Source organism: Trachemys scripta, chromosome 23 (assembly GCF_013100865.1).
Source record: "Trachemys scripta elegans isolate TJP31775 chromosome 23, CAS_Tse_1.0, whole genome shotgun sequence".
NCBI classification, from domain to species: Eukaryota; Metazoa; Chordata; order Testudines; family Emydidae; genus Trachemys; species Trachemys scripta.
This window is the reverse complement of record NC_048320.1, coordinates 9,841,717-9,865,698: the sequence shown is the minus strand read 5'-3', so window position 1 is coordinate 9,865,698 and position 23,982 is coordinate 9,841,717. Positions and strand designations below refer to the sequence as shown.

Genomic DNA, 23,982 nt, shown 5'->3' with positions numbered 1-23,982 from the left:
ATAGCCATTTTGCATGGGTATAAATGATTGCACACCGCAGTGGGCAAATGGTACGGGTGGGAATTAAACATGCGATAGAGCGATACGTCCTTTGCACTGTATTTTTTATTCAGCAGCTGAAGAGTTAATTATACAAGTCTGTGGCACATGGATTAACTAGAACACCTGGTGCCTGGAAACAGACACAAGTGCACTGTTGCAATTCATGTTCTAGCCTGCACCTGCGTTTCATTAACTCCTTTAGAGACAAAGCAATGCTGAGAAGAGGCGTGGCAGAGCAGCATCCAGGCTGGCTAGCTCTCTCCCCCTCCCTGGAAATCACTCCTTTGTTTAAGGCGAACCAAGAGGTTGCTTCGTGATGTGTTGGCATAGGGCTGCAAAGATGACGACGGTGGGGGTGGGGGCAGGCCGGATGGCGTGGTGAAGGAGATGGAGAGATCAGCGCCAGACAGGGGTTAGTGATCTGGTAGAGAGGTGATCATGGCAAAGGCCCTAAAGAACAGAGACCAGTGGAGAGGACGGAACAGATGGCGATCTCTGCTCTCGGGCTCGGAACCAGCAGGGATGGTCATGCAACGTTTCATGTCAATGACAGCGACGGGGGGACGCTGCAGAGGGTGATGAGTCAGGGGAACTCTGCGAATAGGAGCTGGGCACTGGCTCAATCCAGGACCCCTGTTGTCCACCCCAGGGCTCTGTTGAACCCGGATCTGTGTGATACTAGGGACTGGCAGGCTCCTTTTATTTCTACTGTCCATGGGCTAAAGCAGATGGGAATTTCTGAACCCCAGCCCTGAGGTCACAGCCCAGTATCAAAGCAGCTGTGTGGATGGATCCCAGAGACTCCCTTGTTTACGGCCCAGGGGATGAAGCAGTGCTCCACCAATCAGGCCAGCGGCCCTCTCCACCCGGCCCTCAGCTCACATCATCTCACACCTCTCCCTCCGTTCCTGACAAGCTGGTCTGTGCTTGTCAAACAAGAAATCATCTCCCCCCGGGACGCCCCGGCAGCTGAGAAATCCCTTTTCTCCCATCTCATTCTCACTCCTTCTCCGGAGCCCAGCAAGGCCTATTTCCCACCTGCAACGCTTCCATTCCCACCCCCAGCTCCTTTGAAATAAGGCAGCACTTGTTTCACGCGTGAGCACGAGGGGATCCCTGCACTGAGACTGCTGGATGTTTCTCGCCTCCCTGCACAGCCCTGGGGGGGTGGAGGAGGGGGAGGGCTGTGGCTGCACCGCAGAGACCGGTACCAACAATTCCCCACTGCCTGATCTGCTATCATTTTGCCATTTTGTTGCCCAATCACTTAGTTTTGTGAGATCTTTTTGAAGTTCATCACAGTCTGCTTTGGTCTTAACTATCTTGAGCAGTTTAGTATCATCTGCAAACTTTGCCACCTCACTATTTACCCCTTTCTCCAGATCATTTATGAATAAGTTGAATAGGATTGGTCCGAGGACCGACCCTTGGGGAACACCACTAGTTACCCCTCTCCATTCTGAGAATTTACCATTAATTCCTACCCTTTGTTCCCCGTCTTTTAACCAATTCTCAATCCATGAAAGGACCTTCCCTTTTATCCCATGACAACTTACTTTACTTAAGAGCCTTTGGTGAGGGACCTTGTCAAAGGCTTTCTGGAAATCTAAGTACACTGTGTCCACTGGATCCCCCTTGTCCACATGTTTGCTGACCCCTTCAAAGTACTCTAATAGATTAGTGAGACACGATTTCCCCTTACAGAAACCATGTTGACCATTGCTCAACAGTTTATGTTTTTCTATGTGTCTGACAATTTTATTCTTAACTATTGTTTCGATTAATTTGCCCGGTACCGACATTAGACTTACCGGGATCACCTCTAGAGCCCTTTTTAAATATTGGCGTTACATTAGCTAACTTCCAGTCATTGGGTACAGAAGCCGGTTTAAAGGAGAGGTTACAAACCTTAGTTAATAGTTCCGCAACTTCACATTTGAGTTCTTTCAGAACTCTTGGGTGAATGCCATCTGGTCCCGGTGACTTGTTAATGTTAAGTTTATCAATTAATTCCAAACCCTCCTCTAGTGACACTTCAATCCGTGACAGTTCCTCAGATTTGCCACCTACAAAAGCCAGCTCAGGTTTGGGAATCTCCCTGACCTCCTCAGCCGTGAAGACTGAAGCAAAGAAGCCATTTAGTTTCTCCGCAATGACTTTATCGTCTTTAAGCGCTCCTTTTGTATCTCGATCATCAAGGGGCCCCACTGGTTGTTAGCCGGCTTCCTGCTTCTGATGTACTTAAAAACCATTTTGTTATTACCTTTGGAGTTTTTGGCTAGCCGTTCTTCAAACTCCTCTTTGGCTTTTCTTATTACATTCTTGTACTTAATTTGGCAGCGTTTATGCTCCTTTCTATTTGCCTCACTAGGATTTGACTTCCACTTTTTAAAGGAAGTCTTTTTATCTCTCACTGCTTCTTGTACATGGTTGTTAAGCCACGGTGGCTCTTTTTTAGTTCTTTTACTGTGTTTCTTCCCATCTTGTGCCTCACTTACATAGCATGGCATGCGAGTGTGGGAAATTCAACAAGTGTCACCACCCCTTGGCACCTGTGTTGTAACTAATTGGCTAGTGCGGTCTTCTACTGATCAGAATCGGAACTCCTCTGTGGTGTATCATAGGCCCTATACAGCTCATAGATAATGGAGAGTCACTTTTAAATTCAGGTGTAGTGGGGGCTTGTGCTTCGTAGAGCAGGAGGATATGGGTCCCATCTACCTTGCTGTAAGGATGTTCACACCATACAGTATAGGGACAGCTGTGATGTTCTAGATGGGCATGGATCTGTTACAAAATAATCCTTAGCATTTGTAGGACATGCTGTATTTCCCAAGCGGTGCACAAACATTAACAGATAAGGTAGGGAAGTAGCATTAGCGCCCTTTTCCAGATAGGGAAACTGAGGCACAGAGCAGCGACATGATTCGGAGAACACAGGACGTTGTGGCGGAGCCAGGATCCGAACCCAAGAACTAATCACGTCTCACCCTGGATTCAGTCCACCCAGGACTGGACTGACCTTTCCCAGCTGATGCTTTCTGCCTACAATGGTGCCTTATTTGTGAAAGACTCAAGGAACTCGCTCTATTTAGCTGGGGGAGGGGGGGGAGAAGATTAAAGAGTGACTTGATTCCAGTTCATAACCACCTACAAATAGTTCAGTCGAGCAGGCAAAGATCTAACAGGATCCAAAAGCTAGAAGTTGAAGCTAGACAAACTCAGACTAGAAATAAGGTGTCAATTTTTAACAGCGAGGGCGAGTAACTAACCACTAGAACAACTTACCAAGGGCTGTGGCAGATTCTCCATCACTAGCCGTTTTTAAATCAAGATTGGACAGTTTTGGGAAAGATCGGCACTGATTCAAACAGGGATTGTTCTGAGGAAGTTCTCTGGCCAGTGTTACGCAGGAGATTAGACTGGATGATCACGGGGTCCCTGCTGGTCTTGGAATTGATGAATGGTGCTTCTTTTCACCCTGGAAAGAGCTCTCTCTGGAAGAAAGGTCGCAGATGTATGATCAGGGACTGAACACTTGCACGGCAGAAAATCCAACTCAGGCTACTTTGGTGGGCAAGTTTCACCGTAAAGCCTGCCCCGTGGTTAAATGTAAGCCTAGGACTTCTAACCTGAAACTTTCCGCTCCTGTGTGCCGTGAAAGCAAAACCGTGCTTCAGAGGGGCTGGCGATGAGGCTGGGAGATGGATTAACTGATCAAGCAGTGGGTTAAACCGATTGCCCATGTAAATTCCCTACCTTGTTGGGGATTAGGAGGCAGGAAAACATGGCTTTATTACTCCTAATTGAATAGAACTTGGGTCTCCCTCCCCAGGAAGCCACCAGAGCTTTCACAAAGAAATTGCGAAGGATATTTCCCAGTTGGCAAGGCTCCAGGAAAAGCCCCTTTCACCTTTCAGCCTCCTCCGGCTCCCTCCTCTGCAAATTAATTTAAAACAAATTAAGCTGGGTTGACACCTGGCTTTCTCCAGTGCTGGAAGCCGAGGGATGCCGTTGGTCCCCGAGGAGCGTGGCTCTCTCAGCTCCCCACAGCGACTGCAGGGGATAGCGGAGAACGGGGAGCAAATGCGAACGCAGCACCGCCACTTTGATTGTTATTTATTTGGATTGTAGCCACACCTACGGGCCCCAGATATGAACCAGCCCCCCTCTGTGCTTGCACTGTACAAACACAGGCAGGGGCGGCTCTATGTTTTTCGCCACCCCAAGCACGGCAGGCAGGCGGCTTTCGGCGGCACGCCTGCGGGCGGTCCGCTGGTCACGCTGATTCGGTGGCATGCCTGCGGGCGGTCCACCGGTCCCGCGCCTTCGGCGTCCCCGCCGCCGAATTGCCGCCGAAACCACGGGACCGGCAGACCTCCCACAGGCATGCTGCCAAAGGCAGCCTGACTGCCGCCCTCACGGCGACTGGCAGGCCGCCCCCCGCTGCTTGCCGCCCCAGGCACGCGCTTGCTGCGCTGGTGCTTAGAGCCGCCGCTAAACACAGGACAAAGAGCCTCTGCCCTGGGTCAGATCTGGATAGGCAGAGGGATAAGAATTGGGACACTGGGAGACTAAGCGACTTGCCCAAGGAAGCTTGTGAGAGAGAAGTTGATAGAACCAGGGTCTGTCAAGTCTCAGGCCACTTGGCCGCCCTTTCCCTCGAGGTTTGAAGAACCGTGCAAGGCAGTGATCGCACATCCTCCCTGCTGTAGACCCGCTGCCTCTGCCCTGGGGCTGTTGGGATTCACTGAATGTTTGTAACTATCTGCTTTCCCACCCCCCCAAGATCCAGCTTCAAGCGTCCCCCTGGCGGTTGTGCCATCTGGTCATCTCCTCCCAGTGTCTGCTCCGAGCTTAGTTAGGGGCTGAAGGCAGAAGAGCAGTGCTAGGTCTTTCCAGCCCAAGTTTGGGGTAAACACAAAGCCAGCTGGGGCTTGGGTGTTTCAAGTTTGACGCTTACCCCAGGCTGATCCAGGAAGCGTCCCCCAGATAAGACACATTGAACTTGGCTAGCAAGAGCGTGATGGGCTCCGTCGAGTCTGCAGTTGCCCTTTGTCATCCATGTCAAAATCCCTGCACAGCAATGGGCAATTCTCAGGCTCCATTCAGGCAAGGCCCAGGTTTGACCTAAACAGAGCAGGTTGGAAAAGTGGGGGGGGGGGGGGAGGGGAGGGTGTTTGCAACCCCCCCCCTCCCGAAAAATGTTGTTGAAAACTATCTTTTTTTCCCTCCATTTTTGGCAATGAAAAACACGGTCATTTCGGTGCCCTTCAGACGCTAATTTTCAGTTTCCCAACAAAAAGTGTTTGGATTTCTCTCAGTAAAAGCAGGCACTTTCCGCGACCATTTTCCGTTCAGTTGAAAATCCAATTTTCCGTTAAAAAAAATTAAAAGGGTTGATGGAAATTTTTTCCACCAGCCCTGACCAGGGTCACTGCAGGTCAGAAAAGAGGCTGGCTGGAAGGGAATAGGGTGGGAGAGGGACAGCAGGCGTGCATAGGGTGACCAGATGTCCCGTTTTTATAGGGGCAGTCCTGTTTGGGTTTTTTTTTTTTTTTTTCTTATATAGGCGCCTATTACTCCCCACCCCCTGTCCTGTTTTTTCACAGTTGCTGTCTGGTCACCCTAGGGGTGCAGGGTCAGAAAGGCTGGAGAAGGATTCCTAGCTGAAATAATGTGGAAACGGACACCGAATCTATTTCTCCTGGTCATATGCAGTCTGGCCCCATTGCTTCCTCTGTGCCACTAACCCACAGCATTCGCTCCCTCCGCTCTTGCTCAAACTCTGCTGAGATCCTTCACTTTACGATCAATCTCTTCTCTCCATTCACACCTTTCCGGATAGACCTTTGCACCTCCAGTCCCTGCCAACCCTACCTACAACTCTTCCCATTTAGCTCTGGCTCCCAGCGCGTTATCTACAGCGCCCACCTGCCACTTGCTCTCCAGCCTGGCATGCCAGACAGGCTGCCACCCGCTCTTCAAAACCGGAAAACTCTTCTCCTCATCCCAAGCTGCCCTTCTCTGTCGCCAACTGTCCACTTCCAGCTCTCTCCTTCTCCCCGCATCGTCTGTCCCTCGTGAAGTCCTGTCCCTTCTTTGGTGTCACTAAAATCCTCCTCGGTCCCGCCTCTCTTGTCCGGGTCTTTGATCCTCTCTTGGCTTTATCACTCACTGCCTCTCCTTTCCCTCCACTCTTGCTGCTTCTCGCTCCCCACTTCTAGTCCAAGCAGGAATGCCACTGCTCAACCCTCCTTTCCTGCCGCTTTGAAGGCATCGCCGCTTTCTTCTGCCCAGCCCGAGACAGAACGCGGTGGCTGCAGGTCAGGATGGAGGGGCACTAGCTAGGTTGCCTAAGGGCGAAGGATTGAAACAACAGCCCGGGACGCTACCAGGCAACAGTGAAGTGTAGCATCTGAGGAACAGAAGAAGCCTGTGACATGGCCCCTTTCTAATCTCCACCTGGCACGATTCCCACCAGCAGGTTCATATTCACCAGCATTAAACTTCACCCAGAAAGGCTCCCTCCCGCAAAAAAATAGAAATGTTTGATTTTTAAGTAGTTGTGGGGATAAACCCCTGGCCAGCTGCCCTTTAGGGGCTCACACTGATCTCCAGGGAGCCGTTAGCTGTTAGCAGCCCTGCATATTTTTTCCACATACATTGATGCTTTTCATGGAAGGTTAAGTTCTCCTGTGAACCCCTCTGTCTCCAGAGGCACCAGGTCACTACAACAGCCTCTGCTGGGCAGGGGAGAGCGGAGATGGCCCATCACACGCTCTTCTGCAGCTGGGCTCAACCACCAAGTCACTCAAAACATCAGCCGAGGGAGACAGATTCTTAGACCAGAGAGAGAGATTTCTCCAATCCCCTTCCTCTGCTGAAGCATTACTGTGCTCTCCATACACCATTCCTTGTAAGCCCCAAGTTGCTCAGTGGTCCTATCTGGCCTCCCTTTAACATCCACCCTTTTGTTCCATTCGGAACTGCTAAAGAGAGGAGACCAGAGCGGGGCTGAGGGTCACAGGGTTTAAATGTGTCAAGTATCTGATGCAGCTCAGAGAAAGAGCCAAGAGATTAAAGCCCCTCAGATTCGTTCTGGAAAGGGATTTTATGTGCTCTGATCTCCCAGGGCTGCAGCCCAGCTGTGTGGCAGGAGGTTGAGTGAGGCTTTGTATGGGGGGGGGGGCAAGGGAGGGAGAAGGGGGAAGGAATTAGGATACGACAACCTCCAGGAAGAATCCCCTCCTACTTGCCCCACAGACAGTAAGGAGCCTAGACATGACATCATTCTTAACACCCCAAGAGAGGGCCCTTTCCCAGTGCCATGAGGAGGACACCTGGGGAGAAGCAGCTGGTACATCTCGGTTCTTACCTCTTCCATCTCTCACCTCCCATGGCTCACAATTTCAGGTCCGAGATTATCGCATTCCGCTTCCCGGGGCTGCGTTTTATGGTCGCACATGTTGATGTTTGGCAGCCACGCAGCATATTCCAGGAGCCTTCTTTCTCCTGTGGGTTACCTCTCCATTGCCTCTGGGAGAGATGCTGGGGAGAGAAGGGGAGGAGAGGTTAAATAAAAAGCGATTGATGGCTACTTCCTGCCCTTTCTTGCAGCACTTTATCCAAAGATTCCGGCCACATACAGTCGTCGGCAGGGGTGGGGAGGATGCACTGTCCATGGAGGGGCCACGGCTGTAGAATTCACTATAGCACAAGTTGAGCTGGAGAAAGTTGCCCCCTTTCTTATCCCTTCGACTGGTGCCCCACCACACCTTGCTCCCAAGAGCAGGGCCAGTCTTCTTGTGTCTCCCATCCCCTACACGAGCCAGCCGTGCACACCTGTTCAGATGCTGATCTACAGGGCCCAACCTGAACCTGTGCATCTGAATGGCTATTTAAGGAGTACAAAGTAACTCCAGCTCTGGCAGGCTGGCTCAGCGGCGTATTCACCTAGGTGATCTGCCAGGTTGCTTTGGAAAGGTCAGCACTGTGTGTGTCGTCAGGTGTTTGCAGTTTGCAGTGCGTGCATCGTCGGTGAATGTGTGGGAGCAGTAGGGGCTGTGCATAAGGCAGCAAGGGGCACTTGCTCGGTTTTCCCAGGACCTTAGAATCGCAAACGACCCCATTGATAAATCTCCCCTGCACGTGCCCACTCCGGCTTGGAGCAGGGACCCACCCTCCAGGCAGCAAGAGACACTGCAGTATCCTGGGTGCAGTCGCTTTGTCCAGTAGCTCCACTTGGCCCCTGACCCCTGCTGTATTTTCCGGAGGCTCCTTCCACTGGACCAATGGAAGCTCTCCAGTCTAAAAACGTGCAAGGGGTCTCCCATCGAAAACTGATCCCCTCTTCCTCACCAACTGCAGCTCTGGCAGGAAACAGCTGTCAGAAAGCAGAGTGTTTTATGGCACTGAAACAGCCCTCCCACCCAAGCAGAGTTGGACACCGGAGGGTGCAAGTAACATACGGTATATGTCAGGAACTGGCAGGCCCTGCCTTCCAACAGCCCCCGAGTGGCTTCTTCAGTGACCTGGGTGAGGCGTTACTCCACCCACAGTCTTTTCCTGTCGTCCACTTTCACATTCTGCAGCACGCTTCTGCAGCGTGGTCCTTTCAGTACTTGCTCTCTCTCTCTCTATACTTATTCCTCGCCCACCACTGCATCATCTGAGTCCTTCACAACCACTGCTGAATGTGTCCTTTGGTACCATCACTCTTTGGTGTTATCAGCCTTATATTACAGATGAGGGGGAAACTGAGGCACGGGGGGGATTAAGTGACTTGCCCAGAGTGACACAGGAAGTCTGTGGCAGAGCTGGGAATTGAACCCAGATCTCTAGAGTCACAGGCTCTGAGAATAAGACAATTTTCTTTGGTTACTCGGGTGCTTAAGACATTTTATTAATCCGTCTCAGCATGTCTTGTATTGACCCCAGGGAGCATGGCCATCCTTTGTACTCTCAGCCCTCGGGGCTGCTCTCCCACGGTGATCAAGCCGGCAAAAAGAAGGCATTTCCATCCCTCGTACTTCAGCCTTTGTGATTCCTTTCCGACTGAGCAGCTAGTCATGGTACACTGAAAGCTGTCTTAAAATTACAAGACATCACATTTCCTGGTCCTGCTCGAACGCTAAGGGTTGTGTGATCTGGGCCCTGTGCAACCAGTCTGCAGAGAGCCAACCTAGAGTAAGGTGGGCTGAGTTGGGCCTGAGGGAGCAGCCTGCTTTGTCTCTCTCTGTTTTGGGGTTCTTGAGGGTCATTCTGAATTCCAAGATTGACAGTCATGTTGCATTGCAGGCTTCCAGCAAGAGTATTTTAGATTTTTATCCAGCTTCTCTGGGTGTATGCTATGAACAGAACACTAAAGGTTGGCAAGAGTGCCCTCTGCTGCTAGCTGCCATCCCAGAAGCCTCCATTCGCAGATCCCGTTCTCTCCAGTGAAGCTGTTGACGGTGCTGATAGAGCCGGGGCGCGTTTGTTTTCATAACAGCCTTTCGTTGGGATCTATACTGGATCAATAGGCGTCTAGTCGGGAGGTGAAAGGTGACTACATTAGAATACATTTAGTAAACACAATCGTTGGAGCCAGCGAGCAAATGAAAGCAAGAAATCATTGCAAAATAGCCCAGGACGACATCCAGAAGGAGAAAGCGTTGTACGAGAACCTATAAAGTCTCCATCCCAGAGTCTGAATGTGGGGGAAGGGGGCTCTGATGCAGCCTGGGTGAAATGGAAGTGGGCCACGTGCATCAGCGTGGGAGGGAAATGCTGGAGGAAGGAGGACGACATGCGTGTGGGCTGAGATGCACGGGTGTCGGGTGTACATGGATACCAAGGCCCTGTACAGACAGGGCTGCGTGATGGTTGTTGCGAGCTGCATTCCCGGTTGGGTTTAAAAGCCAGCGGGTGTTTATCTGGCTGTTCCTGTCCTTACTCAGCAACAATAGGCAAAGTCACTGGGAGCAAATCAAACCAACAGCCCCACGTCACGCCTGTCTTTCCTCTGGGAGGCTCTGGCAGGCCCCAGTCTGCAGTCAGTGCCTGCTCCCAGCTCCTCTCACAGAGAGGGAGCTGGCGGGCTGCTCCCCCTCCCAGCCAGCCAGCTCCCAGCTGAGCTGGGCTCTCCACCCCCCTCCCCGCTCCCAATTGAACCCCTCCATCCAAAACTGACACTTACTGCAGCGATAGCTGATCATTACCCTGTTCCTGGCCAGTGTGGGCTGGGCATGCCCCATCACATGCTACATACATCCCTTTTTCCGCCTACAGGCACAGACACACAGTCCCTGCCTCCTAAGAACTTACAATCTAACGAGAGACAGCCAGTATATCCCCAGCTTACCGATGGCGACCCAAGGTAGAGAGAGATTAAATGATGTGCCCAAGGTTACAAAGAAAGTCGGTGGCAGAGCCAGGAATTGACGCTGGATCCCAACCCAATCTTCAATGCCTGAAGCCTGTCTCCTCCCCTGTAAAGAGGGTGTCCCTGCCCATGGCTGGGCATCAGTGTATGCACACTAGCGGGGGAGTGGGGCGGGTTGTAAGTAGAATCGTAGCTAGAGTCTAGAATAGTGCTGTATAAAGGAGGCACTGCAGAGAGTATTTGTATTATAGTAGCACCTTTAAACCGCGGCAGAGGGCCATTGTGCCAGGCGCTTCACAAAGACACAGTGAGAGACCAGCCCTGTCCCTGGAGAGTCACGACAAAGGTTGGGAGGGGAAACAGAGGCACGGAGAGTAGAAGTGACTTGCCCAGGGTCACACAGCAGGTCAGTGGCAGAGCGGGTGATAGCACCCAGCTCTCCTAGTTCCCAGTCCGGTGCCCTTGCAACAGCCCACACAGCCTCCTTCAGTATAGGGGGTATGGGAAAGAAGCATCCATATGTTATTATATGGATCCTGGCCTGACAGCACTGTGCAGCATTAAAGGTTTTGCATTTTCCTTCCAGAACTGACACCTGCCTGAATTTTTCCATTTCCTGTTGGAAATGGCTGCGATTTCCCAGGTTGATTGCCTGGCAGATTGTCACATGAGCCCGGCCTTCCCTCACACAGATCCTCCCCGGTTCCCATCTGATGGGATTTTTAAAGGGTTCAGGACAGATCTGTGGTTTGTAGGAAGCCTGCTGGGAGCTCTAACGAGACCAGCTCAGACAAGCAGGCCCTGTTTGATAGCCAGCAACAATCCTGGCGAGACCACCCATGTTTTGAAAGGCCTGCCACTGTCATCGCACCAGCAGCATGGCTCAGGCTAGCTGACAGCCTTGAGCCAGTAACATGGCGTGGGAGGCTGTAGACTGAGGGGAAAGCGCCAGGCTGATAAAGACAAGACAGCAAAGCTGGGGCTGGGGATAGAATTTTGGCATCTTGCAAGACAGCCAGTGACAGCTGACGCCCAGCGACCATGAGATCACACTGCTTCATAAGCAGGAAAAGAACCGTCAGATGGGATTCAGGTCTCCCCAGGGGCAACTGAGACCAGACCAGGTGTAGGGGAAATGCAGCTCACAATATCCTCACTGCTCAGTGCCGCATTCCCATGCATAACCCTGTCTGAGACAGGGAGTCGTAATCCACGGTCAAAATTGACTCATGATGTTGGGGGCCTGCTGAGGTCCTCTTAAAGAGGCCTGGTTTTCAGAAGGTCTGAGCATCCATCCCTTTAAAGGTGGTGGAAGTTGGGCCCTCAAAATTGGAGCACTCTCCGTCGCTAATCTTTTTTGGAAAACTCAGTCATTCGCTATGATGGCTGGAACCCTGCGTCCGTTCTGGGGCTTGCAATTCAAGGAGGATGTTGATAAATTGACGAGGGTTCAGGGAAGAACCACGAGAAGGATTAAAGGATTCGAAAACCTGCCTTATGGTGATAGACGCAAGGAGCTCAATCTATTTAGCCTAGCAAAGAGAAGGTTCAGGGGTGATATGGTCACAGTCTAAGTACCTATACGAGGAACAACTATTTAATAATGGGCTCTTCAGTGGCTGGAAGTTGAAGCTAGAAAAATTCAGACTGTGTACGTTTTTAACAGTGAGAGGAATTAAGCACTGGAACAATTTACAAGGGTTATGGTGGATTCTCCACCACCAACCGTGGGTTGTTGTTTTTTGAAAGCTCTGCTCTAGGGATTCTGCTGCTGTGGGATGTCCTCTGGCTTGTGTGGCACGGGTGGTCAGACGAGGTGATCACAGGGGTCCCTGCTGGCCTTGGGATCTACAAATATGAGTATTCAGAGGGCTGACCTCCAAAACCTGTCAGTAAGAAGTGAAAGAAAAAGCAAAGGAGGGCGATTCTTGAAGGAAAAGGCAGTGGGTTTGTGTGTCGTGGGGTCGGTGGAGAGGTGGGAATGGTACCAGAGGAAGAGGAGTACAGGAGAGGAGGTAAAGAGAGATGCTTATTTTTGTTATGCTAAAAGGTACTAAGGGCTGCCATCAGAGGAGTCTTGGATCCAAGGACAACCACAGACCTCGTTAAAGCCAGCCATTCAGTGACCAAGCCCTTTCTTTCAGGCCCCTTTATCAGTGGTGGATTAATGATTTTGCCACCCCTAGGCCCTGAAATAATTGCCGCCCCGCCCGCCCCTGGCCCCGCCCCGACTCCACCCTTTCCCGCCCCCATTCCAACCCCTTCCCCAAAGTCCCTGCCCCAACTCCACCCCCCTCCTATTGGATCCCTTCCCCAAATCCCCACCCTCGCCCCGCCTCTTCCCCCAGCATACCGTGTTCCCCCTCCTCCCCCCTCCCTGCCCCGCGAAACAGCTGTTTCGCGGCCCAAGCGCTGGGAGGGAGGGGAGAGAAACAGGACGCAGCAGCACGCTCGCGAAGGAGGCAGAGGCAAGCTGGAGGGGGGGGCGGGGCGGGGATCTTCTCCGTGGGTGCTTAAATTTGCTGCCCCTGCAAATTTGCCCCCCTAGGCCTAGGCCTTGTCCGCCTAGGCGATAATACGCCGCTGCCCTTTATGTGGTAAAAACGGCTGCAGACAATGGTAGATTAACAGGGCTTTCCCTGGCCCTGCCAGTAGTGTCTGTTGGAGGCAGAAACCCAGGAGAGGTTGTAAGAGTGAAGCAGAGAGATGGCACTTCTTGGGCACAGAGCTCATGGGAGTGGCAGACTTGGGAGCAAGGAAACTGCCTCCCTGGTATGTTAGGGGAAACAGGATTTATGTACATTTTTTTGTAAATAGATTACACCAAGAATACATCAGATTCATGTCACTAGCTGAAACAACCTTGCAAGGCCCCAAATATTAGCTAATTGCTCGGGCCAAAGGGACAACATTACACTGAGGTAGGGGGCCTTTCACTGCATATGAGCTGAACGGTTTTTGGGCCCCCAACTCCCATTGATGTTCAGCGGCGCTGGGTGCCTCGTTCCCTTAAGACCCTTTGAACATCTCAGCCCATAGACATTAATAATTATCCACAGCCACTTTTACACAAGGATCTCAAAGAGCTTCTCAGAGATCAAGACTTGCAATCACATTGTCAGGTAATAAGTATCCTTGCTTACTTCTGAGATGTGGAGGGGCCTTGTGGACTAAGCAAAAAGGTTCTGGATCCAGGAACTCCTGGCAGAGCTGGACGGGAACTGGGTTTCCTGTTTTCTGGGAAATTTCACAATTTCTAAATTTCCTGTGAAATGAAATCTTTCCCCTTCCCCACCACACTGAGGAGTCATTAGAGGAGGTTTTGGAACAAATTGATAAACTAAACAATAAGAAGTCACCAGGATTAGATGGTATTCACCGAAGAGTTCTGAAGGAACTCAAATGTGAAATTGCAGGACTACTAACGGTCATCTGTAATCTATCATTTAAATTAGCTTCTGTACCAAATAACTGGAGAATAGTTAATGTGACGCCAATTTTTAAAAAGGGCTGTTCAGGTGATCCTGGCAATTACGGGCTGGTAAGCCTGACTTCTGAACTGGTTGAAACTATAGTAAAGAACAAAATTGTCAGACACATAATTTGTTGGAGAATAATCAACATGTTTTTTGTAAAGGGAAATCATGCCTCACCAATCTACTGGAATTCTTTGAGGGGGTCAACAAGCATGTGCACAAGGGGGATCCAGTGGATATAGTGTATTTAGATTTTCAGAAAGCCTTTGACAAGGTCCCTCACCAAAGGCTCTTAAGCAAAGTAAGCTGTCATGGGATAAGAGGGAAGGTTCTCTCATGGATTGGTAACTAGTTAAAAGATAGGAAACAAAGGGTAGGAATAAATGGTCAGTTTTCAGAATGGAGAGAGGTAAATAGTGGTGTCCCCCATGGGTCTGTACTGGGTCCAGTCCTATTTAACATATTCATAAATGATCTGGAAAGAGGGGTAAACAGTGAGGTGGCTAAATTTGCAGATGATACAAAACTACTCAAGATAGTTAAGTCCCAGGCAGACTACGAAGAGCTACAGAAGGATTTCTCAAAACTGGGTGATTGGGCAACAAAATGGCAGATGAAATTCAATGTTGATAAATGCGAAGTAATGCACATTGGAAAACATAATCCGAACTATACATATAAAATGATGGGGTCTTAATTAGCTGTTACCCCTCAAGAAAGAGATCTTGGAGTCATTGTGGATAGTTCTCTGAAAACATCCACTCAATGTGCAGGGCAGTCAAAAAAGTGAACAGAATGTTGGGAATCATTAAGAAAGGGATAGATAATAAGACAGAAAATATCATATCGCCTCTATATAAATGCATGGTACGTCCACATCTTGAATACTGCGTACAGATGTGGTCGCCCCATCTCAAAAAAGATATATTGGACTTGGAAAAGGTTCAGAAAAGGGGAACAAAAATGATTAGGGATATGGAATGGCTGCCGTATGAGGAGAGATGAATAAGACTGGGACTTCTCAGCATGGAAAAGAGATGACTGGGGGGCGGGGGATATGATAGAGGTCTATAAAATCATGACTGGTGTGAAGAAAGTAAATAAGGAAATGTTATTTACTCCTTCTCATAATACATGAACTAGGGGCCACCAAATGAAATTAATAGGCAGCAGGTTTAAAACAAACAAAAGGAAGTACAATGCACAGTCAATCTGTGGAACTCCTTGCCAGAGGATGTTGTGAAGGCCAAGACTATAACAGGGTTCTTTTTTGAACTAGATAAATTCCTGGAGGATAGGTCACCCCCCCGCCCCCAAATTGAGCTGCTCTATAATCATTAATATTAAAACCGGAGAACATGCCTAAAATCACAGAGCAACTGAGAATAGAATGCAGGATTCCAGATTCCCAAACTCCTGCTAGAACCACTAGACAACACTGCCTTGAAGAAAGCTGCGAGTGGCAAGAGCATGGGAAGGGAGGGACTGTGCAACAGAGGAAGGAGACTATTCTCAGTGAACCAATGACGTTACATGGAGAAAACTTTGAACTGAATCAATTCTTCTTCCATATCATGTTTTCTGTTGTCCTCTCCCCCTCCTATTTGGGACAGCTGGACCTTTGATCCTTGTGTGGAGTTCATTAGCTCCCCTACTGCTGATTTCACACACACACACACACACACACACACACACACACACTTGTCTATGTGCCATCACAATTAGTTGCAGTGGAAACGGCTATGTCAGAACGTGAGGATTATTACTTCAAGCGAGAAATAAGCAGCAGGAACAGATGACACCCCGAAGCAGCGGGGCTGCCATTTCCATGCAAATAACCTCATTAATTAAAACAAAGGGAAATGCAGAACTTCAGTGGCCGGGGTCTTCAGCTGGGACTGGGAGCTGCTCCCCATGCAAGACATTTCCCAGACCCGAAGAAGAGATCTGTGTAAACTCCAGAGCTTATCTCAGAAGTTGGCTCTGCCATACTACCACAAGACCAGCTAGTCTGGCGTGCCACCTCCAGATACCCAGTACCATCTCAAACCAGGTGTTCACACCTGCTGCGGTATCTCATCTCCAGACCTATCAGCAGGACCCATCTAATCCTGCTTCCTGATAGGTTACTGCCAGGGCCCTGTGCACTCCATGACATGCTGGTACCTACATTCAGCACCAGGGTCCCTAGACCCTGGCAAACTGGAGGCAATTCTGGGAATAGAGGCAATGATTGACATCTTGTTTAAAATGGAGGTTGTTAGTGAATTCGAGATGTACAGAGGAATTGCCAGAGTGGATGAGATCCACGCCCTGTCTCTGACAGTGGCCATCAGCAGATGCCAGCTCAGAGGCAGGTATAAGAATCCTGCAGAAGACAAATGTGGGATAACCTGCCCCCCAGGAAGGCCTCACCCTAATTTTAGATTAGGATTGAGAGACTGGTTTAGAGACGGCTTTAAAACCCAAAGCCTGAGGTTTCTCTCTTTTCCAACATCTTTTTGTTAGTATTAATGGTTCTAACTCCGACTCTTCTGGTTATCCATGTAAACATCCGATCCCTCTTTCATCAGCAGCGATTGATACAATCTGTACAATGTACTTTGACATCTCATTCAATTTCCTTTACACTATCCCACAGCTTCCCTTTTCAGTGTGGCACAAGCACTCATATTTGGCCATTTGTGTTAGGCCCAAAGACACAATCCCTTAGCGGGTTAAAGAGGGGAAGGACGGTCCGGTGATTAGGAGCACTAGCCTAGAACTAGGGAAACCCAGATTCGATTCCCAGCTCCACCACAGACTTCCTGGATGCCCTTGGGCAAGTCACTTGGCCTCTCCGTGACTGGGTTAACTGTAAAATGGGGATAACTGGGCTGCCACACAGAGATTGTGCAAGGATAAATGCATTAACGATTGTGAGGTGCTCAGATGAGCGCCATATCAGTACTTAAGATGGATATCTCAAACTCTCACTGCCTGTGGATCCCATGAGACAGACAGTCCCGTCTCTTTCCCATATCTGCTGCTCTCTCCAGCCTCCCTGCTTCTTCCATATCCCCATCCAAGATTTAACAGTATTTCTAAGTCTCCTTCCTCCCACAGTCCTTTATCTGTCATGAGATTTGGGGGTCTTCATGTATTATTCTTGGCACCGCCGGCGCATGCTGGAGTGGACGTGCCAGTGAATTTCCTGCCAGTGGGAAGCGAGCCTCGAAGCCCTCACTGACATCAGGACCAAATGCTGGAAACCAAGTGTCCTGGAATGAGAACATCTGGCGGACAGCAGAGACGGCCAAACGTTTCCAAAGCTGCACGGCAGACTGGCTGGCAGCGCTAGGTCAGCAGAAGACTGGCTGGTGTCAGGGAGTTTTTACAGCTGGCTCGACACAGCGGATGGACTAGCAAATTGTGCCCACTTATTTAATGTTGGGGGGTGGCGGGGACGGAAGGGCTATGCTGAACCCTGATTCTTGCTCCGCAATTCCCCACTTGCGGAGGAGGAGAGAGTGGAGGAAAGAGCAAAGCCCATCACTGTCGCCCCATCCCCATCTCCGCTCTGCTACGCCCCAAGGCCACCCTCTTCCCAGCACTGCAGCGGGTTTCTGAACTCCAGGCAAAGGCTGAAACCACAGCAGGGAGAGTGCAAGTGGCCCTTCGATGTATTCTCCTCCACGCATCTCCCAGTTGGCCATGAAACCAAGGTGGTTACTCCTGAGGTGTTGGAAAAGGGGTGGGTTGGAGAAGAAGCTGGATTCTTATTAATGATGCTCATTGTTACAGCTGCAGCATAATAATAATAATAATAGACAGGGTAAGATGGCTCCTGTTCACCATTTCCTTGGCAAGAACCCAATTCCCTCACCCCGCCTGAAGCGAGAGCCCAGCCCTGTGAGAGCTTCATTACAGCCTTGTAAAACTACAGCAACCGAGCCGCCTCTCTAATTATCCCGTCATTAGAGGACGCTGGGCCTTAAGTGTTTCACTTGGAACTTAACAACAACATTAGTGATAATGAGCTGGCATTTAACAGTGCGCCTTTCATCCGGAGGGGCCCCCGAACGCCTTTACAAGGCAGTAAACTTCAGAAGCGCACCAGTGACGTGCAACCACCTCTGGGGAGAGGCTCGGCAGCTGTTTACCAGTTGTGTGCACAGAGCGCTGGCCAAGGGAGCAACACGGTTTTGATGGCAGTTGGCCCTTTAAAGGATTTCTCAGGGGTGTCTCTTTCCTCTGCTTCCTCTTAATCTCCCTCCTCATTCTCCTTAGCTTCTATTATCATAGGTGGGGTTTGTGCACCTGGGGTCCACGGTGATTAGATCAGAGTAGGTCTTGATTGTCTCTGGTACCATGCAGGGCCGGCGCAACCCATTAGGCGACCTAGGCGGTCGCCTAGAGCACTAACATTTGGGGGGTGGCGACCGCGGCGGCCGGATCTTCGGCCGCCCCGGTCACCAGCGGTATTTCGGGGCGGGACCTTCCACCGCCTCTGTCAGGGGCTGCATTTTGGGGGCGGGACCTTCCACCGCCTAGGGCGGCAAAAAAGCTGGCAGCGCTCCTGGTACCACGTCACTTAAGGTATGTCTACACGGGAGCTGGATGTGTAATTGCCAGCGAGGGAGGCCATACTCGCGCTAGTTTTCTGCGCGAGGGCTTTGCATTGGTGTATCTTAAAACTTGATGGAGGCCAGGCCGAAGGGTACGTCTGGACTGGAGCTGGAAGATACAAGTTCCAGCTCGGGTAGACATACCCACGCTAGCTGTGTCTGAGTTAGTGTGCTATAAATAGCCACAGAGCTGCAATGGCCGGAGGGAGGAGTCACCCTCAATACAATCCTGTTGAAGATCCTAGGTACGTACTTGTGACAGCTAGCCATGGGTCGGCTGCTATTTTTAGCACATCCGCTCAATCCCAGCTAGCAGGGGTAGGTCTACCCGAGCAGTAATTGACACCTTCCAACTCCACTACAGATATACCCTTCAGCCTCGCCCACAGCAAGATTTAAGACACACCCAGGCGAAGCCCTAGTGTAGACAGTTTGCAGCGGTGCAGCAGAATTTTCGGTAGTGCAAACTGGGCCTACGCTAGGGGTTTGCTCCATTGCAGCAGCTACAGTCTGGGCTAAAACGCCAGTGTAGACAAGTTTCAGAGTAGCAGTGGGCTGTAGTCCACGAAAGCTTATGCTCTAATAAATTTGTTAGTCTCTAAGGTGCCACAAGTACTCCTGTTCTTTTAGTGTAGACAAGGCCTCAGAAATAAGCACTGAAAATGCCTCACCTCCAACTCCTGTCAATTTCTCCGTGGGTGCAGATCTCCTCGCTGGAGGAGGTCCGGTGGTGAATTATGCAATTCTGGATTCTAATCTCTAGACCCGTTCAGGCCCCATACCTCAAAGGTTTTGGGGAAAGCCTCTCTTCTCCTCCTCGTTCCCAGGGTGTCTCTGTTGGACAGGGAGGAAGCGATTGCATTAGACCAGCTGTAACAGAAGCCAAACCCCAACAATTTTGGCTCATAAAGGAAGTCACAGATGGTGACCCGTGTTCTTCGTTTCAGCCAGCACAGACGGAGAGGAAGGGGGTCAGCCAGAGATGCACACAACGGGGGTAGGCAGGGGGTGTGGAGAGAAAAGGGAAAGGGAAGCCAAACACACAACCAAGCACTTCGAAGGGGGCTGGGCCAAGTGCACACCACACACAACCTGTACATCGAGGGGGGCGGAAGACAAACAGATGCAGGGGAATGACAGAGAGCAGCCAGGGGGTTGGGGTGGGGATGGGCTGTTGGACAGTGGTCAAGTTTGGTGACAGAGAGAGAGCTGTGATCCTACGGGATAAATGGATGAAATTGCCTGGCAGCTGGATTCACTTTTGGCTAAGGAGCTCCAGATTGCACCGAGAAAAAGAATAAAGCTGCTAGCTCAGAAGAAAGATAACTCGGTCACCCTTCTCCATCCGTCACAGGGGAAGACCGGGACATGAATTGGCAAGCCAAAGGAGTTTCAAAGGGTCCTTTGGTTCCCATGTATCATCATCACCATCCATTTGTTTCTTTCATCCATCAAATTCCAACATGGGTTATCCCAGCTCAGACCAATTCCTTGAGTGAATGACCGAGGGCCTTGGGCTACGCAGAGACCTGGAAAGAGAGGTGTAAGTCCCTGAATGACTAGGGCCTGGACACAGCAGGGCTGGGGGAGTTGGGAAAGGGGGAACAATGGAGTCAGTCCAGGCTACTGATCCTGAGTGTCCTGGGGCCTTAGCATACCGGATGCTGGGAGGAGCCTCACGGCCCCCCATTTTGGGTAAACATGAATTCCTAAAGGCGGCCTATTGGGAAACTGGTTAACAGTGACACACCATCAATACGTGTGAGGAATTTCCTGGTCCTGCTTGCCGCGCTCTGACAAAATCCATGTGAACTGGGTCATCTGATTCAGTTTGGAAAAAAACAGGTTTAAAGAAAGGTGGGGTGGGGTGAGTTGTGCCCTCACCGTCTTAGGGAGCAGCCTGTTTTCTCTCTCTCTGTTTTTGGTTTCTTGGGTGCTATCATTCTGAATTCTAAGAAATAAAGTTGTGCTACGTGGCAGTCTTCCAGCAAGAGGGTGTATGTTTTCATCTACTACCTAATCATGCTGTGAACATAACATTAGACAAATATAACAGAATTATGGCAAATGAGACGAACCAAGGAAAGGGCATCAGCTCTGATTGCTATTTCCCAGCGAATGCACCCAGCGCCTGGCAAGTCTAGAATGCCAGGAAGATGGGACCAAGCCAAGATGCCAACTCGAGAGCAAGCACCCCAATGAGCTAGCCAACCTGAAGCACCAGGGAAGATGGGGCTCTGCTGGACCTAGACTGCCAAGTTCTTCTTGGTCCAGATATCACTGTGCCACAACACATCTCCAATCAAGAAGCCAGTTCTGGAGTGACGGGGAGGGTGGGACTGGTGCAGACTGCTGGTGACAATCCTAGATCCAGGGGGCCAGGTAAGGTAGAGTTGGGGGCCCAGTACATGCCAACTGCTCTGGGTGTCTGTGGAAATAGCAGGGAAAGAGTGTTTCTGGATTTCATGCTCTGCTCTGCTTTACCTTCCTCTGTCTCCAGCAGCTAGAGATGGGCCAGGCCACAGAGACACAAGTACACGAGCAGCTGCGTCCCCTGAAACTCCCACACAGCTTAGTACCTCAATAGCGCTCATTAATCCCTGGCTAGCCACTCGCTTTACAAGGGGCGAGTATCGTCCCCAGTACACAGCTGGGGGAAATGAAGGCACGGAGAGATTAAGGGACTTGCCCAAGGTCACACAGCGAGTCTGTGGCAGAGCTAGGACCCTGGTCTGCCAACTCCCAGCCCAATCCACTAACACCACAGTTGAAGTCAGAGAGCAAAGAGTGGGGAATTATTCCCCATACAGAGAGGAGACGCTACTCACAGCCCCATCCTCTCCTTCCTTGGAAGGGGTTTCGCTCTCTGAGCCCACACAAGGATGATGTCTCCAGCTATACTTAGATTGTAAGCCCTTGGGACAAGCACTATTTGTGTTTGTACAGCGCCTAGCGCAGCGGGGGCCTGCCCCATGACTGGAACTACTAGGCGTTCCATTAATGCAGCTAAACAATGTGTGAACACCTGAGAGAGCCACAACTATCCCATACCTGAGGTTAACCTAATTACCCCCTTTCAGTAGGAACCGGGGACTACTGCCCTTGGATGTCCATAGGGAACACATACTCACCCAGCATTAACTGAACATCCTGTCTCTTCCCTTCTGCAGCAATGGGCTTTCTAAGGCATCGGGGCCTGAATTCTCCAGCATGACTGCGATGCCCCAAGAATCATGGCGACATCGGCCTTCTGGACCGGCCTTCCTCACCGTCGCTGAATCCCCAGGGCCGGGAATTTATTGTTTGAAGGAGCCCAACAATCCTGGCCTGTTCTTTCTTTTATTGATCCTTGGACGGAGTCCTAAATATTTCCAGCCTCCCCGGGAGGGTTGAAATGTTGGCACCGGCGGTTCTTTTTCTGCCGGGAAGTGGAAGCCAAAGGAGTCAGATTGCAGCCTTCACACGTTTCCAGGCCTTTGGAAAAAGTCTTTCCCACCGAGGAGGAGGGCTGGAACTGTCAGGCCAACTTCCCCTAAACAGAAACACATGGCTGAACTTTGGCTTGCCAGGGAGGGGGGGAAAAAAAATCAACCTGTGTGAGGAAAAGGCCTGGATCAGGGATCGATTAGACAGGGCCAGAGCAAACCTGGAATATGAGAGATTCGGTGGCTCTTGGAGGGGAGGGGGGGAGAAAAATGACTTTCAGAGCACAAAAAGGAGAGGAAATTAAAAACCTTAGTAAAACCACACACTGCTGTGAACTAGGCCAAACGAAGAGGGGGACAGATTTACAGATCCCTGGAGCCAATTTAGGGGGAGTGGTCTGCGTTCAAAATTCAGACACCCCTCCCGGACTTCTTGTACCCTAATATTCAATGAGACCCATTCCGGACCCCCACGTCTACCCTTACGCACCGATCCAGCAGTGGATCGGAGCCACAAAGAGCATTATGCGATCGGGTAGAACTCAGCAGAGCAGTGCAGAGCGGACGTAATTGACTTTTCACTGCCATCCTCACAAGCCCAGGAGTAGAGGCTGCACTGGGGCAGGAGGGGCAGTAACCGTAGTCCTCAATGCTAAGGAGATTCTGAGCTGCATTGCTTCCCAGAAAAGGTTGCCATAAGTTGGAGCCGTTGGGGGCTGCTCTAAGTTATGCCAGGGACCATTTTGGCCCCTGCAGCAGCCTGGTATCTGGGCAGCAAAGGTGGGATAAAGCCACGTTGACCCTGCCTGGATTGTGCCTTCTGTGCGTTCCATCTCTCTGGAGACACAGCACAGAATCTGGCCCAATGATTGCCCAACGGGAGAAAATACAGAGAAGCCTCCAACGAAACAGTAGCTGCCGTACACGGGCCTTTTAGCTAAATGCCAAGTTCTAGGAGAAAATCCCACAGAAGCACTTAGAATCTTTATATTAAATACCCAATGAGTCCATCAGGATTAAAGGCATTGCCGTAAATTCCAGCCAAATTAATAACCATTAGGCCATGATGTTAAAACACTCCTGAGCTGGTGTGCATAAGCCTCGTTGTAAATCATCAGTAGCCAATCCTCTTTTCACAAACAGATCCGTCCATTTGTCAGCCGTGCTTCATGAGACAAATTAAAATGTTCGTGTAACATCGTACAACAGCAAGGCAGAAACTCAGCGGGCAGTTAGAGCTCCCGCATGGACATGCGGGCAGCGTCCTGCTATTCGTCATCCTTTAACACGCCGCCGACCGGACAGCAGCCTGGGGAGGGACAGCTGATATGCCACCGCTTTGTTCTGACGCTTTCAAAGTTCCTGGTGGAAATGATGAAGCACGCAACTGGTTTTATGCGCAGATAAAGCAGCCTACAAAATTCTACTGCCCCCTTAGGAAGCTGGTTTGCTGCTTTTGATTTGCAAGAAAACTGCTCTGGCCAAGATTGGTCATACATGACTAGTGATTGTGAGTGCCCAACTTGACAGGCCTTCAAATAATAAAAGAAACAAATAACATCATCTAGCTCTTATCTAGTGCTTGTCATCAGTAGATCTTGGAGCATATTACAAAGGTGGTCAAGGTTCATTCATTATCCCCATTTTACAGATGGGCAAGCTGAGGCACAGAATGGGACCTGATTGTCAGCAAGCGCTCAGGACCCGCAGCCTGAAAATTAGGTCCCCTTGAAGGTGTCTCAAGTTAGGCATCCAAAACCCCAGGCCACAAAACTGATCACTTTTGAAAATCTTAGCCTGTGCCATTAGTGGTTTTACAAGCATAAGACAGTGCTAAAAAGGGCAGATGGGCCCATCCCTACACATTTGCTTGTGTTACCCTCCTTGTCTTTAACCTCGACTATAAGGTCTCCGATGGCAGGGGCTACCTGATGTTTGCACAGCACCCAGCACACCCTGAAAAAACACCAGAGGTTACTCTTGAGCTGCCAGAAGAATGAGGAAGGACGATTCTGTGGAAAAAACATAGTCAGGAGACCTGTGTTCAAGCCACAGATTTGCTGCAT

The 23,982-nt window shown here is 50.4% G+C and overlaps 1 long non-coding RNA gene across 2 annotated transcripts; it reads right to left on the bottom strand.

Moving 5' to 3' along the window:
* Nucleotides 1–343: 343 nt before the first annotated feature.
* On the bottom strand, nt 344–22,023 carry LOC117869290. Of its 2 annotated transcripts, XR_004643801.1 has the most exons (5): nt 21,623–22,023; nt 19,163–19,325; nt 7,421–7,593; nt 3,331–3,539; nt 344–492 (listed from the first exon to the last, which is right to left on the bottom strand). It is a non-coding gene; the product is annotated as an uncharacterized LOC117869290 (long non-coding RNA). The 2 variants fall into 2 exon arrangements; XR_004643800.1 differs by lacking the exons at nt 19,163–19,325; nt 21,623–22,023 and adding an exon at nt 8,225–8,364.
* Nucleotides 22,024–23,982: the final 1,959 nt, after the last annotated feature.